Consider the following 14,243-nt stretch of genomic DNA (forward strand, 5'->3'; position numbering starts at 1 on the left):
CGCACTCTTCCCATTGGCTGCCTACATGGTGGCAGATTGATTTTTAGCTGGCTCCGTTGGTCTTCGTAGTGCTCCTAATAATAAAACGCCTGTGCAAAGAGAATCATAGAATGGTTTGGGTTGGAAGGGACCTTTAAAGGCCTTCTAGTCCAATCCCCCTGCAAGAAGCAGGGACATCTCCAACCAGATCAGGTTGCTCAGAGCCCCGTCCAACCTGCCCTTGAATGGTTCCAAGGATGGGGCATCCACTACCTCTGGGCAACCTGTTCCAGTGTTCCACCACCCTCATTGTAAAAAAAATTTTCCTAATATCTAATCTAAATCTACCTCCCTCTATTTTAAAACCATTACCCCTTGTCCTATTACAACAGGCCCTACCGAAGAGTTTTTCCCTGAAAAAATAAATAGAAATAAGTAAATTTCTAATAAATAGAAAATCTTCTGAGAGGTATTTTATGCAGACACTCTTTTTCAGGAATTAACCCATGATAATCTGCTGGATTTTGACAGACGATTGCATGTTTGGCGTGGGTTGCATTAGGGCAAGGAGCAACAACGTCCCTCTGCTACAGATGCTAGCACCAGTACAGATGGCAAACAGGACAAAGACTGTGAGCACCTCCTGGCCTCATGAGCTGCAGAGCTCAGCAGGCGCTGGGTGATCCCCTGCCTGGGAAAAAAAAAAAAAAAAAAGAAAAAGAGAGTCCTACCAAACAGGAATCACCAGCACCTCGCCTCTTCCAGGAGCAGCACCTCCTGACTTCTGCTGAGCCTCTCCTGGCGCTTTTGAACTCGAGCTCCGGAAAGGAAAATACAGTTGAGCATCGACTTCAAACACTCTCAGCCCCTGCCTCCGGGTGAGGGCTCATTCCAGCTTGACATCTGTTCCAGCCCTGCTTGCTCTGCCTTATAATGTGACTCAGTCAAATTAACTCAGCATCTTTAAATACAGCATATTTAGAGACCTTTCCTCATCCGGCTCCATCTAACAACAGCAAGTATCTGCAAGGGCATGCCTCAATCTTCACATCATTCAGGAACCAGCACCAAAAGCAGAGGAAAGGGCTGGTGTGTAACCAGGTCTCACTCCTATACGGAATCACGTCACAGCCAAAATGCCCCTAACTTGACAAATAAAAAGCACTCCAGGCTCCCTAACATTTTCTAATGCCTATCTGAAATTTTGCAATTTTGGCAGCTAGATGTTTCAGGCTGCAGATGTTTAGTCACAATGAAGCAGCTCAAGAGCATGCATGGAGAACACTGATCCCAACCTCAGGCTGTTGCCGCCTTCATGGCTTTCCACAGCAGGAGCTGCCCCAAAGGAAACCCTGAATGACAAGATGGCCATCACCCAGACATGTTTTTTTTGCCTGAAGGTCAGAGCCTAACTAGGCCAAGAGAGACACTCTATTCTACCTAGCAGAGAGGGAAAAGCTGTATTAAACAGTGAGTTCTCAAATCAGACACTCCAAAAAGCTCTCCCGTGACACTGAGGTGGGAGTAGGACTCCCACTGTGACTCCTCCAGTGGATACAGGGCTAATTTTCTGCCTATACACAGCCATGCACAACTTGGCTCCAAGCTATACTGCTCTGAATTTATCCTTTAAAACCAAAAATATCTAAAGTAAATAGCAAAAATACAATCAGCCTGAACAAGAAATAGCAGTGAACAATTACAATGGAATGAATATCAACTATGCAGAAATATTTCTAACGGAGAGATTAGCTTTCTATAACAAACTCTGGTTTTAACCTTCATAACTTCAACAAAGTACAACCCAGTCACATGAAATTTCACAGTCATGGTCTTGTGCCAAGGAAAGCTTCTCTGGAAAGTCTGAGGTAGATCGGCCAAGGCATCTTGGAGATATGAGAGTTCCAGAAAAGTGAGGTGTTTTCAATTTCTTGGACCGCGTCCTAATTTTTGTTGGCTCATCATAACTTAAAAATGGTTGGCTTAGACATTCCAAATTTGCTTGGCTACTACCAGTGCCTTTGACTAGTTGCAGGCTATTTTATTACTGAATGTGGGTTTGTGCAAATTCTGAGCGCTGCAGTTGTTAACACCACATGTTGGCTTGGACGTACTGCAGGCAAGCCAGCCTGGCCCACGGCGGGCTCCTCCATCACCTCATCAGCTGTGCTCAGGAGGCAGCACTGAAGCCCAGGTTCCTTCCCTCAGGTCCAACAGGGTGTAAGGACTTGGCTGGACTTTACAGTCTCCGTGGGGGAGCAACATTTCACCAAGCTGAAGATAAATGGTCCCAGAGTGCTTCCAAGCCTTGGCAACACCAAAGTGCCTTTCTTGGAAAGGTAAGCACCCACCAGCCACGGATGGTTTCCTCCCTAGACTTACTGTCGTCCTCCCACTACTCCTTCAATCCATACTTAGCCTTACTCTCTGATGTGCCCAAAAATTTTCCCAGGGAAAAGCCACAAAACTCCCAAGTTCCCCGTCCTCCATGGATTACTGATCCAATCTATTTTCCCACGGTGTTTGCAAACTCTGGGTGCTTCTACTGCAGCTTATTCCCTCTCTCTGCTCTACTCCCTTGGTCTCCAAAGCCCTCTCCTAGACTGGGAGCCTCGTACACACAGCCACAACATGCCTCATTAGACTTCTGGGCAGGAAAACCCAAGGAGAAGATCTCAGCCCTCAAGAAGCAGATTTCCCCTGAGCAAACTAAAAGCTTTGATGAAGTTTAGAAAGACTGCGAGTAACGAATTCACTCCTGGTGAGAACTGCTCTGTTCACAATCTTTATTTTGATAATGGATACAACGACAACCTCATGCATCTCTTGACACAGCCTTCAGCATGGTCAACTACTTTAACCAATTCTCCTTAATCCTTGATATTTCCTTTGACAACGACTATCACTGCCGAGCTGCTAGGAAAACAAGCAGGGTACAGCTGATCAGTGGTGGAAAACATCAGGGCATTAAAAATACTTCTTGGTGAAGTATGTTTCTACACAGAAAAATGCCTCAGTTAGAAAGAGACCTATTCTTTTTGAGGTGCACACATGCATGACTCCCATTCACAGCAGCTATGCGAGTGCATTCAAAGCAGAATAGGCTTGAAAGTGTCTACATTTACCAAACATTGATCCCACACAGAAGTGCTGTTTGAGAATGACACATTCTTTGACCTACTGCATCTTACTTTGGCTCTTCAGAAACAAAAGATTTTGCCAGACCCACGTCACCTCCATTTGAAAAACACAAATGGTGATATGAGCACAAAAAAAAAAAAAATCATAAAATATAAGTGATCTACCTAATAGATAGTAAGAACTGAAGTTTTTTTCCACATTCCTCATCCAATTGCATAGTCATCAGAGCTCTTTTATTTTTACTGGCTTCATATATCCTTTGTGTCACCTTTTAAATGCAGATAATCTACCTCAGAGGTTTGCTCTCCTCAGGGGAGACCACGCAAAGCTCAGCTAAGTTTTACAAAACACACAGCCTTGTGCCGGGCTGGCACAAACCCGCGGAGCGCCAAGGAAAGCTGCAGGAGGAGGACTTCTGGCGGTCTCCCACAGAGTTCGAACAGCCTCCGCTGCCCTGTGGGAAGGGGTGCAACCCCGCTCCACCTTGCTGGCTGCTGTGTCAGCTAATGAAAAGAGCATTGGGGAGGATCTGCATGCACTTTCCTCCCCCTCTCAATCCACAGTGGGCCAGTCACAGTCTGACCCTAACTTAACACTTGGGCTGTAAACTTACTTAACACTTGTAGAAGAATTTATTTTTTCAGCCATACTGATGGCAGCATATGGCCCATCGACAGGTTTATTATTATAAGACACTTTTTCCACCAGGTTATAGTCTTTTTTATAAACATATGTTTCAGCACATAATAAAATCCCTAAGAACTGTTTCTGAAACATAATCACTACGCAGGCACAGAAACCACTTTTCAAGGTTTGTCAAGATAATGAAAGAAACAATCTTTTAAGGGACTTCCAGTTTTCTAAATGTCTTTTTCTAAATGTCTTTTAAATGCAAGAGCACTGAGAGTTATGCATGTTAAACAAAACCAAGAAGTAAGAAAAAGGAAAGCGAGTTCTCTTTGTTAATGCCACATTACTCTCCATTTTGTCAAAGCAATCATTTTTATACTTAGTAAAACTTCTCCTTCTGCTAAGCAGACCTTTTAACTATGCCTTAAATCAGAACACGTGTTTTATGGGTGAACGATATGCTTCTGGAAAAAAAAAGGCGGCATATTATAAAGAAAATGTCAACGCCACACAGCTACAGCCATGCAAACTCATCAGTGTCAAACCACCCTTGCTATTCTGTGCCCTTCAGCTGTGCTAATGAAAGGTCTGTGTGTGGAGTCCAGGTAGTTAGATTGCAGCCTTGCATCCATCTGCAAGGCTATATCCAAGTTAAATGTCTAAACATGTCACTGCTTGATTGTCCAATAAACCACACTGGTGTTCTTAAGAAACAATGCTTCTTGTTTATGCAGCTATAATGCAATTTCTACGCTAGCACCACAACCTTCAGAACAAAATCACATGGCGTACACTGCTTTCTTCAAAAAATTCCTGCGTTCCTCTTATTCTTAATACTTCCTCTATAATGCCTCATGATATATTTAGCCCAAGCAGGCCTTGTTTTAAAACCAGCTTCTTCAATACATCCAAATACAACCTAACTCATGTATGCTTGCTTAGAGTTTTGTTTCCTACCACCCAAGTTTATTGTCTGCTCTTGAAAGAAGCCTGCAGCTGGAATACAAACTAGGACTTCAAAGCCCACTCAATGGCAGCGCAAGACCTTTCCCTCCTTTTACAGGACGCAGTATCAGGGCTGCACTTCAGTGAAGGCACTAGAGGCCTTTCAAACTGTATTATCCAATACAATAAACACTCCTAAAGCACTTGGAAAAAAAATCGCAACCACTTTGAACACTTATTTACTACTTAGGGTATTTTCGGGGAGAAAGAGCCCATAAAATACCCCTGAATACCATAAATACACTCCCCACAAAACATAGATGTTTTAAGACATTGGAAAAAATAATCAATCACCAGCAAATTTGAAGCTTAAAGAAAAAAAAAATCCCTAAATTTATCATAAGCATACTGTTATAGTTGGCATGCATGAGCTTGCATTCAAAGAAAACTCATTTGTTAAAATTAATCACTGACTTCTCAGCCAGCTTGTCAGTAACTATCATCAAGCCTAGACATGATTAGCTTCACCGGGAGATCAGGGTGCACTCTATAATGTTTCCACAGGACGAAATCCTAAACCCTGTGAAGCCTTTGAACATTCTGCAAGCAACTTCTTCAGATGGAGCCAGGACCTCACGGATGCTGCTGTGCGCTCCACTTTTTTCTGCTTTCACAGATAAAGCCTTCCTAGGAGAGACGGGCCAACAGCTCTGGCAATAAAACGCACTCTTTCTCCACCAGCAGACACAGCACGATCAGCAACCATGGGTTGTGTTTGGAAACAACTGGCGGCATGGGTTTGAGGTTAAGCTGAGGCATGATGTGGGGGCTCCTCCACTCATCTAATTGTGGCGGCTGCTCCAACATTGTGGAAACCTGTCTATCAGAAGACACATTTTGCAGGTGACTAAACAGCTTTCCTTTGTTACTGACCTCCATTCACGCCCACAGCCCAGCGTAAGGGGGAAAGGCCCAATATCCCATCGCCAGTCCAGAGCCAAATGCCGCCTGCTCTGTGCACTGAATTACAAAATACCTGCAATGTTTTTCAGATTGGCAATGCATTGTGTTGAAACAGCACTCTGAACTAGCACCTTCTTATCTAGGAACCAGCCTCATAAAACAAGGTTAAATTCTGCACTATTTGGTTATGCAAATACCTGAAGACTGAGGGCATTTGTCCCGTGATAATGCCTCTGCGATAACGTATTTAAGAAGGGGAAAACAGAAAAAGAGGAGGAGAGATGTGAAGCAGCTGAGCGGGGGGGGGGCAGAGAGGGGGAGGCGCGAGCCTCATGGGCCTTTGCAGGCCTCACCCTCTGGCCTCCCGCCGGGCAGCCGACTGGGCCCAACTCGGCCCGGCCTGGCTGCAAGAAGTGAAGAGGAGATGAGAAGTGAATAAGATGTAAAAAGGATCCTGAGAGGCATCTGCCAGCCTGTTGTGAGGAACGGCTGCAGACGCCAAGGTCAGTGAAGAAGGAGGGGGAGGAGTAACGCGGCTCCTGGCCAAGATTCCTCTGCAACTCGTGGTGAAGACCATGGTGGAGTGGGTTGTCCCCCTGCAGCCCATGGAGGTCCACGGAGGAGCAGAGATCCACCTGCAGCCCGTGGAGGACGCCACGCCGGAGCAGGTGGAGGCCTGAAGGAGGCTGTGACCTGTGGAGGGCCCGCTGGGACAGCTGTTCTGGAGGGACTGCACCCCGTGGAAGAGATGACCCACGCCGGAGCAGTTTCACGAAGGACTGTGGCCCGTGGGAGGGACCCCACGCTGGAGCAGAGGAGGAATGAGAGGAGTTCTTCCCCCGACGATGATACAGCGGCATAAAATAACGCGTGATGAACTGACCGCGACCCCCATTCCTTTTTCCCCGCCCCGTGCCACTCGGGAGGGGAGGTAGTATAGATAATGTTAAGTCTGGGAAGAGGGAGGGATGGGGGGAGGTTATCTTGTTCCCTGTCTCATTCTCCTGCTAATTTTAGAAATAAATGAATAGTTTTCCCCAAGTCGAGTCTGTTTTGTAACTTTAAGGATTTCTCTCCGTCCTTATCTCAAACCTTGAGCCGTTTTTCTTATATCATCTCCTCCTATTCTCTCGGAGGGTGGGGGGAGCGAGAGAGAGACTGCGTAGTCTGGTCCCGATCGGGGCTGAACTACGACAGCATTGTGGACCATGATCGTAGAGCATATAATTACATTTTTGTACACAAAAGGTGTTTACTTTGGTCCCTGTCCCTCAAACATGGGCAAGAGTGACTTGGTATTTCATAGAGAGAGGAGCAGAGCCTTCACTGAATTACAGACAGGTCAGTGACTGGACCAAAAGTAGTCCTTCCAGTGACAGACTGGAAAAAGGCAACTCCACTACCAAAATTAAACACAGAACTTAGCATAGCAGAGCTGCTTTAAACTAAGGATCCCATACAGATCCCATATCATATTTTACACCCTCCTGACCTTTGGCTCCATCAATGACATAATGAATTCACAAAGCTGCAGAATAAATCTCACGAGGTCCTCTACATCTGGTGGGCCACGTATCTTCCACCCAAGCAGATACAGTATCACAAAGGAAGAATAAACTTTCCTTTCCACAGTAAACAGCCATTTGGTTCACACGATTTTGCGTTCAGTCCCAAGAGAGCACTTGCCGTCACCTCACAGCCCTAGCTATAAAATGCCCTAATCTCGGATTCTATTTATACAATTTAATACAATAAACAGAGGATTGTACAAAACCTGCAGCGAATCCTACTCCGATGACAATCGCAGAGCTATGCAATGAGAATAACATTGGATTTCCCTTTACATTTAGATTTCTAAAGAGCAACCTTCCAGAAAGCACAATGCCATAACACAGACAACCAGCCATATGGTTGCATCTCCAACGAAAGACAACAGCAATCCAGGCCGTTACATCCCAGAGCCCAGCTCTGGTCCGCTCCCCCAGCTCCCACTGAACCTCTGGCCATCTTCAGTAGCATGGAAGATTTGGCTTCTCCAAAGTGGTTGGCATCAAAGAGGGCTTTGGAGGCCTGTAGACAAACAGGCTCTGTCAGAGCATCTGTCAGGAGCAAAGTTCCCAAGGTCAAGGAAGCATCAAGAGCACTGGCCACAGCTTCCTGACATTGAACTCTTCAAGCGTTTGTCCTCCTGGAAGTACCCAGTCTTTGAAAAATGCATACAACAAACATAACAATTTTGGCATGCTTTGCCCTCAAGGCCAACTATCGAAGCACCACTTCTAATCTATGTAAAATTTTCAGACCAAATAAAAATAAATCTGAACTCCTTTTCAAAATTGCTTTCCTCAGAGTGTTACTGGTGAAAAAAATCAGTTTTCTATGGTTGCACCATAGCAAAGACTGCATCTAAAATACAAAATGCTCAGAAGACCCATAACAAATATCAGGGTTTTTTTCGTTATTCTCAGGTATAATACAGTAGTTGTAGTCAGCTTTTCATACAGTCTCATACCCTAAGTATAACACCATGGGTTTCAATAAATTCCATTTATTATGGAATTAATACATATTAAGCACATGAAACGGGTTGCTGTATCTGAACCCTTTACTGTAAATTCTTTGTGGCCCAGATTTCATCCCATGTCACTACTTTTATGTTCTTGAAGGAATTTCTGAGAGAAACAGTATCACTGGACTTAACTTCAGTAACCGTTTAAAAAAATAAATTGCAACTTTCCCATTTGTGTCATGGTTTGGTGAATACTGAACTATGAATGACAGAGTTTTAAGGAAGATCAAAAAAATATGGTACATGGTGGCATGCAGAATGACTGCTCTGAATTAGTACCAGCAAAATCACAACGCAACTGCTTTTAGTTACGCAGATTGGAAATGTAGTCGCAGGACTACAAATGGAAGCGCCTAAAAAGTGCAAAGTTCAGGAAAAAGCCAGGCATGCAGCTGCTCCAAAAATAACCACGGTCGGATAAAAGTCTGAAAGCAATTATTTGGACCTGATATTGTACACAGACCACTGCACTAAGCTTCTATAATTGAACAAGACAAAAGTTCAGATGGTGCCTAATAAACCATTTACTACATTAATTATATTCAAGTGTGGCAGTCTAATGCTCGGTAATAACTAACAACAAGGGAAATAATTTAAAGAAAAGTATCCGATGCCGTAAATTTCTTTCTTTTTCATTCATCAATACCAATGCTACCAGCCAGCCTTTCTAAGACACTTCAAATGCATGAAAAGGACACTGCTTAGTGTCAGGAAGAGCTATTTAAGGGTTGTAAACCTTTACTCTGAGGAAGCCAACAGCCTTACTCAACAAAAATTATTTCTGCACTACGAAAGCAGCAGCAAAGCCAGATTTTTCCGTTCCTTGAACCAGGTCCCTATGCCTTTGTTCCAAAGTTAGGGTGTCACAGGGGCACCCAATTTTTTTGTAGCAGCAACAGTATCTCAACAGATCCCTGCAGAGCAACGGATTTCCCACTGACCCTATTCCCCAGATTTGCCTTCACACTGATCATGCAGCATTTGTACAGATCTGCAGTTTTCATAGTATTTACAGCAACTCCTTATCTTGATAACATTAGAGAGGTATTTAATATTTTGGCTTCTTTTAATGCCATTAGTAGCTAAATACATGTAAAATAAGCCAACACCAGATGCCGAAGTACTTCTCCGTAGACCGTCAGCCAATTGCTTAGCAAATACAGAGGAGTTCCCAAAACACAGTCTGAAAATTACTGCAGAGAGATTTGCGTATAATTTTTGACGAGCCAGTAGCATTCCAACAACTTATGTAAAATCCAGCATGCTCCACTAGTATATGCAGTAACTAACATACACAGCATCATCAATTCACAAAGCAATCGTTAGGATGCTACCAACAGGACGCTGGTTTATCTCGTTTCACTAATCTGAAATAGACAAAAAATTCAAATTCTGTAAGATTACAATTATTTTCTATTTTGCTTTCTTAATTTTAAATTAGGAAATGGTATCTCCAGATTTTACTGATGCACAACTCTATGTTTAATCTAAGAGGGCATATACAGACAATCATTTTGCAGATTTCAAAGAAGGACGGAGATACGGTGAACATATAACTTGATCCATAATGTCTTTCCACTGGGAGGTTCACATATGCAATCCTAACATCCCTTTCAGCTTCTTTTATAAAGTTTTTATAACACTTTCCCTATTGTTTGGCCTTTATTTTCCTTTCCTCAGTAGAAAACACATCACAAAAGATAGATGTAGAGGTCTGCAACTTCGCCACAAACGTCTAACATTTTGTATACATCCTCCACCTCTGAATGTGCAGCGTGGACAATGCTGGGAAATCCTGTCCTCTGCCCAGATGAACTGTAGAAGAAAAAAAAAAAAAAAAAGTTCTCTGGCTACCACATCAGGAGTTGTGGAGGTCCTAAACTCCATCACAGAAGACTTCTGCCTACAAACAGTTCAGTGTCTTCACTCACAAGATCCCAAATCCAGCACCTTCACAGCAAATGGCAAGTGGAGCCCTGCCTGCTTCAGCAGAGGTGCCTGCCAGGGCGCCCCTTTGTCATCAGCTGCAGAATCGGTGCCGAATACCCTTGGGTTTGAACGCACAGGCAGGACCTCACCTCCAGACCCCGTATCACAGCTTCTCACTCAGCAGCAAACAGCACATCTCTTCCCAACAGTGCAGATTTTGGTCTTAGCCAGACACACAAAACCAGTAGGTAACCACCATGGGATTTCCAGGCAGAATTTTAATCGGAAAGCATATCTGAAGGAAAAATGCCTCTAAACTGTACTTCAAATCTAAAATAACAATTAAAAGCCCTGATAAAAAAAAAAATCTGCAAGGGCTTCATCTTTAAATGGAAAAATGTAGTAATTCTTTCCCCATATCCAAAAGCCCCATGCTATCAAAACCAGCCGAATTACTTTTACATGAGTTTTCCAAAAAAAAAAAAAAAAAAAAAAAAAAAAAAGGCATATACATATATATGTATTAAAATTACCTGGATGCAGACACCACGCCTGGAAAGTTTCATTGGCAAAGGGTTAAAGTTCAGAAAGTTTGCAAGACTGAGAAAGGAAAATCAGATTGAAAAACGAGCAAAAACCTTAACCTTGAGGTTTGCTGCTGCCTCCTGCCTATCACTTAACATTTCTCTCCACATGAAGAAACGAGACGACTAAATCTTACTCCAACTGTTATCAACTACATTACTGGAACAAGTAACCTCAAGATTTTTTTTTCTAGTAGCAACTGAGACATATTACCATGACAGAATCAACTACAAATGGCAGATGAATATTTGAGACGATAATACTCCTGATAAAACATAAAAGCAGTCCACAAAAGTGATCTACACCGCTTATTAGAGGTAAATTCGCAGAGATCTTTGTTTTTCCCCCTTCGAGAATATCGATTTTTATATGCTGATATGACTCCCTAACTATTTATAAGCACAATCTGCAAAAGCAAAGGCAGAACTAATAGAACAGCCTTGGAAAAAAAAAAAAAAAAAAAAAAAGAAAAAAAAAAAAAAGAAGAAGGTCTCATTTAAATTCCTGGAAAGCACAGCTTCTCTAAACATATCTACGGGAGCTCTCTCGAGCAGGCGAACCCTCCTAAAAACACTCCCCGCCTGAAAACTGTGAAGCCAAGAAGCCACCAAGCTGTGCCAGGGGGAACCCATATGGCTTCACGTGGAGGATTTTCCTGCCAGCAAACGCTGCAGAGTACAAACCCTCCCCCTCACATACCCCTTCCCACCCCCAAAAAAAAAAAAAAAAAAAAAAAAAATTAAAAAAAATAAAGTGCTTTCCGCCGGGGGGTGCCCGTACGTACCGCTCAGGGCTCTGCGGGGCGCCTGCCCCCCGAGATGCAGCAACGCGGGCGCTCCGCCTCGCCGCTCCCCACGCGATGCCTCTCCCCACGCATCCTCCTCCTCCTCCTCACGCTGCTGCCGGTGCCCGCCGCATGCACAAAGCGCAGGGGGGCAGCAGCCACCGGGGCCGGCCGGCACCCCCGCTTCCCGCCGGATCCCAGCCCTACCAGCGCCGGGAGCTGCCGCTGGCACCGGCAGCGGCGCGGCACCGCCCCCCACCTCGGGGGCTACCCACTCCACCCCCCGCCCCAGGAGCCGCCCCCTACCACCGCCCGCACAAAGTCTAAAGGCGTCCGCGCCGCCGCCCGGGATGGGCGCCGGTTCCCTACCCCCTCCTCCGCCCCCGTTACCTCACGGGCGGAGCCGGGCGCTACGGCGGCGGGGCGGGGGTCTGCGCTGGCTGTTCAGCGGAGGGGGCTGCCTGCCTGGGGCTGAAGCCGGGGTGGACATGCCGGGTCTGCCCCGGGGCCGTGCCGCGCTGCCCCCGCTTCATTGTTCGGGAAGGGCAGCGGCGGGAGGGGCGGCCCCGGCAGGAGGGGCGGGCGCTGCGGCGGGAGGGGGTAGAGCCGCACCTTCCGCGGCGTGGGCAGAGGGGTAATGCCGCATCTTCCCGGCGTGGGGCTGGCGGCAGCGGGGCGCCTTCACCTCCCCAGGGTGGGGGCTACGGAACGGGGGGGGAGGAAGCTGCGCTGCGCCTGCGGGGGTCTGTGCCGAAGAAGTTCCAGGCGGGAGGGGAGGGTGGGGGCCGGCCCGGACTGGCTTGGCCTCCCCTGGCCTGCGGGGCAGGGAGAGCGGCGTGGGGCTTCGGCACCGCGGCAGCGGCGGCCGAGGTCTGGCCGTGGGACTCCGGGCGGGAGAGGGAGGTGGGTGGGTCTGTTGGTCTGCCCGCCCGTGGCCGCTCCGGAAAGTTGAGGGGCATGGTCGTTGACTCGGAGGTGGTGGGACTCTCGGAGCCGGGCTGCGTGAAAACCTCGCAGCCAGCTCTTTTAAGATTAAGCTCCGTTAATTAAGGGAATATTTTAAGCTTAAAGGTCTCTTGAGAAGAAACATTAACTCCCTCATCAAGCGGGGTAGGAAAAAAAAAACCAAGGCGATACGGGGTCTGGTGGATCAGCGAGCACAAAGGGAAGGCGAGATGAAAGCCATGCTGCAGGAACGTCGGTAAACGCTCCCGCGGGGCCCCGCACCGACCCCAGGGACGCCCACCACCCCGGCCCCGCTTCCAGCGTCTTTCCAACGGTTCGGAGAACAGAAATGCTTCCAGTGCCATCGTTGCTATCCCTTCTCAGCTTGCTGAAGGGCTAAAAATACTTTACAGCGTGTTTTACTGTCTTTGTTCACATTGACTAGTAGTTTACTTTGCAACTGGTCCAAGTAAGCCTTCGCTTGCAAATAACCGGCGCGGTGATAGGTGACCTTTATTGTGCTCAGTCGATGCTCGAAGTTAAGCATCTGCGTAAACGGGGTTGAGCCTGTGACTTCTTTGTGCCCGTATTTGTATGGTGTGAGGTGATCGGAACAACATGCCTGCAAAAGGCGTGCCTGCAAAGCTGTGAAACAAGTGTGGAAATGGGAACGACTAGTACTAAAGTAAAAAAAAAAAAAAAAAAAAAAAAATGCAGTTTGCTAATTAAGAGGGAAGATGTTGGAAACAGAAGGAAAAATCACAGGGATGTGAAAGACAGAACGCAATCCAGAATGGGTTAACAGTTTAAAAGATATGATTGTTGAAATAGCACTCCATGCCAAAAGCAAGTAATGATTGTAAATCCCAGAGAAGTTCACCCACTTACTTCTTCCACTTAACTGAGAAGTTTCATGAATTGCAAAGAAATTAATCAATAAAAATAACATTTTTTTTCCCTTCAGCCTAGGACATTGTGTAAACAACTTTCAAACCTAGAGCTCATTTCTTAAAAAAAAATACTAAAATCCTCATTTATCAATGTGAGATTATGTGATGCAAATGGGTTTTCTTACATACTTGTGATAAAGGCAACAAAAATGCTATGGAAAGGGACGACATATCCACAGATCAGTTTTATGGACACACAGCTGCTTGTGGGGTAGTCCCATATAACATCCATTCAAAAATCTAAATTTATAAACATAATTAGCAGTTAAGGGATGGATATTTTCCCAGTGATTTTTTTTTGCCCAGGCTTGCTGCATCTGTCTATGAAATGATGTACGCTGGCTCATACAATAAGCCAAAGGCACGTGTTTTAACAAACAAAGTGAAAGGTAGATACTGCTTACTCCATTTTTTAATTTATTTAATTAATTTTGAAGTAGGAATCTAAATTTGTAGAACTCTACAGACGTCTCCATCTGTTACTATTTTAAAATGTACTGTTCTTTGGTAGCCTCATTTTTAATATACCAATGAAATAGAATTTCCGTTTGGAATGGAGTGTAAATGAATAGCATAAATTGAGTATCACGGGGAAGCTGGTAGCACTAAGATATTCTACATGGGAATCTGAAATAGTTTGAACAGGAGACCTTATGGCTCTCCCCTCTCTTTCTGCAAAAGACTTACAGAATGGATGGCTGGATTGGTGACAAAAAGTGCTGGTTGAGCACAGTTTTTATTGACTGCAGCGGGAGTCATCCCTACATATCTAAATGTAAAATTTATCTGCAGAAGGCAGGTGGAGTTAACCTGCAATCCAATA

At 45.3% G+C, this 14,243-nt stretch overlaps 1 protein-coding gene across 1 annotated transcript in view; it reads right to left on the minus strand.

Annotated features, from left to right (window-relative positions):
• ST6GAL2 (ST6 beta-galactoside alpha-2,6-sialyltransferase 2) overlaps positions 1–11,593 on the minus strand; it is a 51,567-nt gene extending 39,974 nt beyond the window's left edge. The window contains exon 1 of the mRNA XM_086740960.1: positions 11,526–11,593. The gene's annotated coding sequence lies outside the window, so the exon portion shown is untranslated. The remainder of the gene's footprint in view (positions 1–11,525) is intronic.
• Between the last annotated feature and the right edge of the window lie 2,650 nt (positions 11,594–14,243).

Source organism: Chlamydotis macqueenii, chromosome 1, assembly GCF_036417535.1.
Source record: "Chlamydotis macqueenii isolate bChlMac1 chromosome 1, bChlMac1.mat, whole genome shotgun sequence".
Classification (NCBI taxonomy): Eukaryota; Metazoa; Chordata; class Aves; order Otidiformes; family Otididae; genus Chlamydotis; species Chlamydotis macqueenii.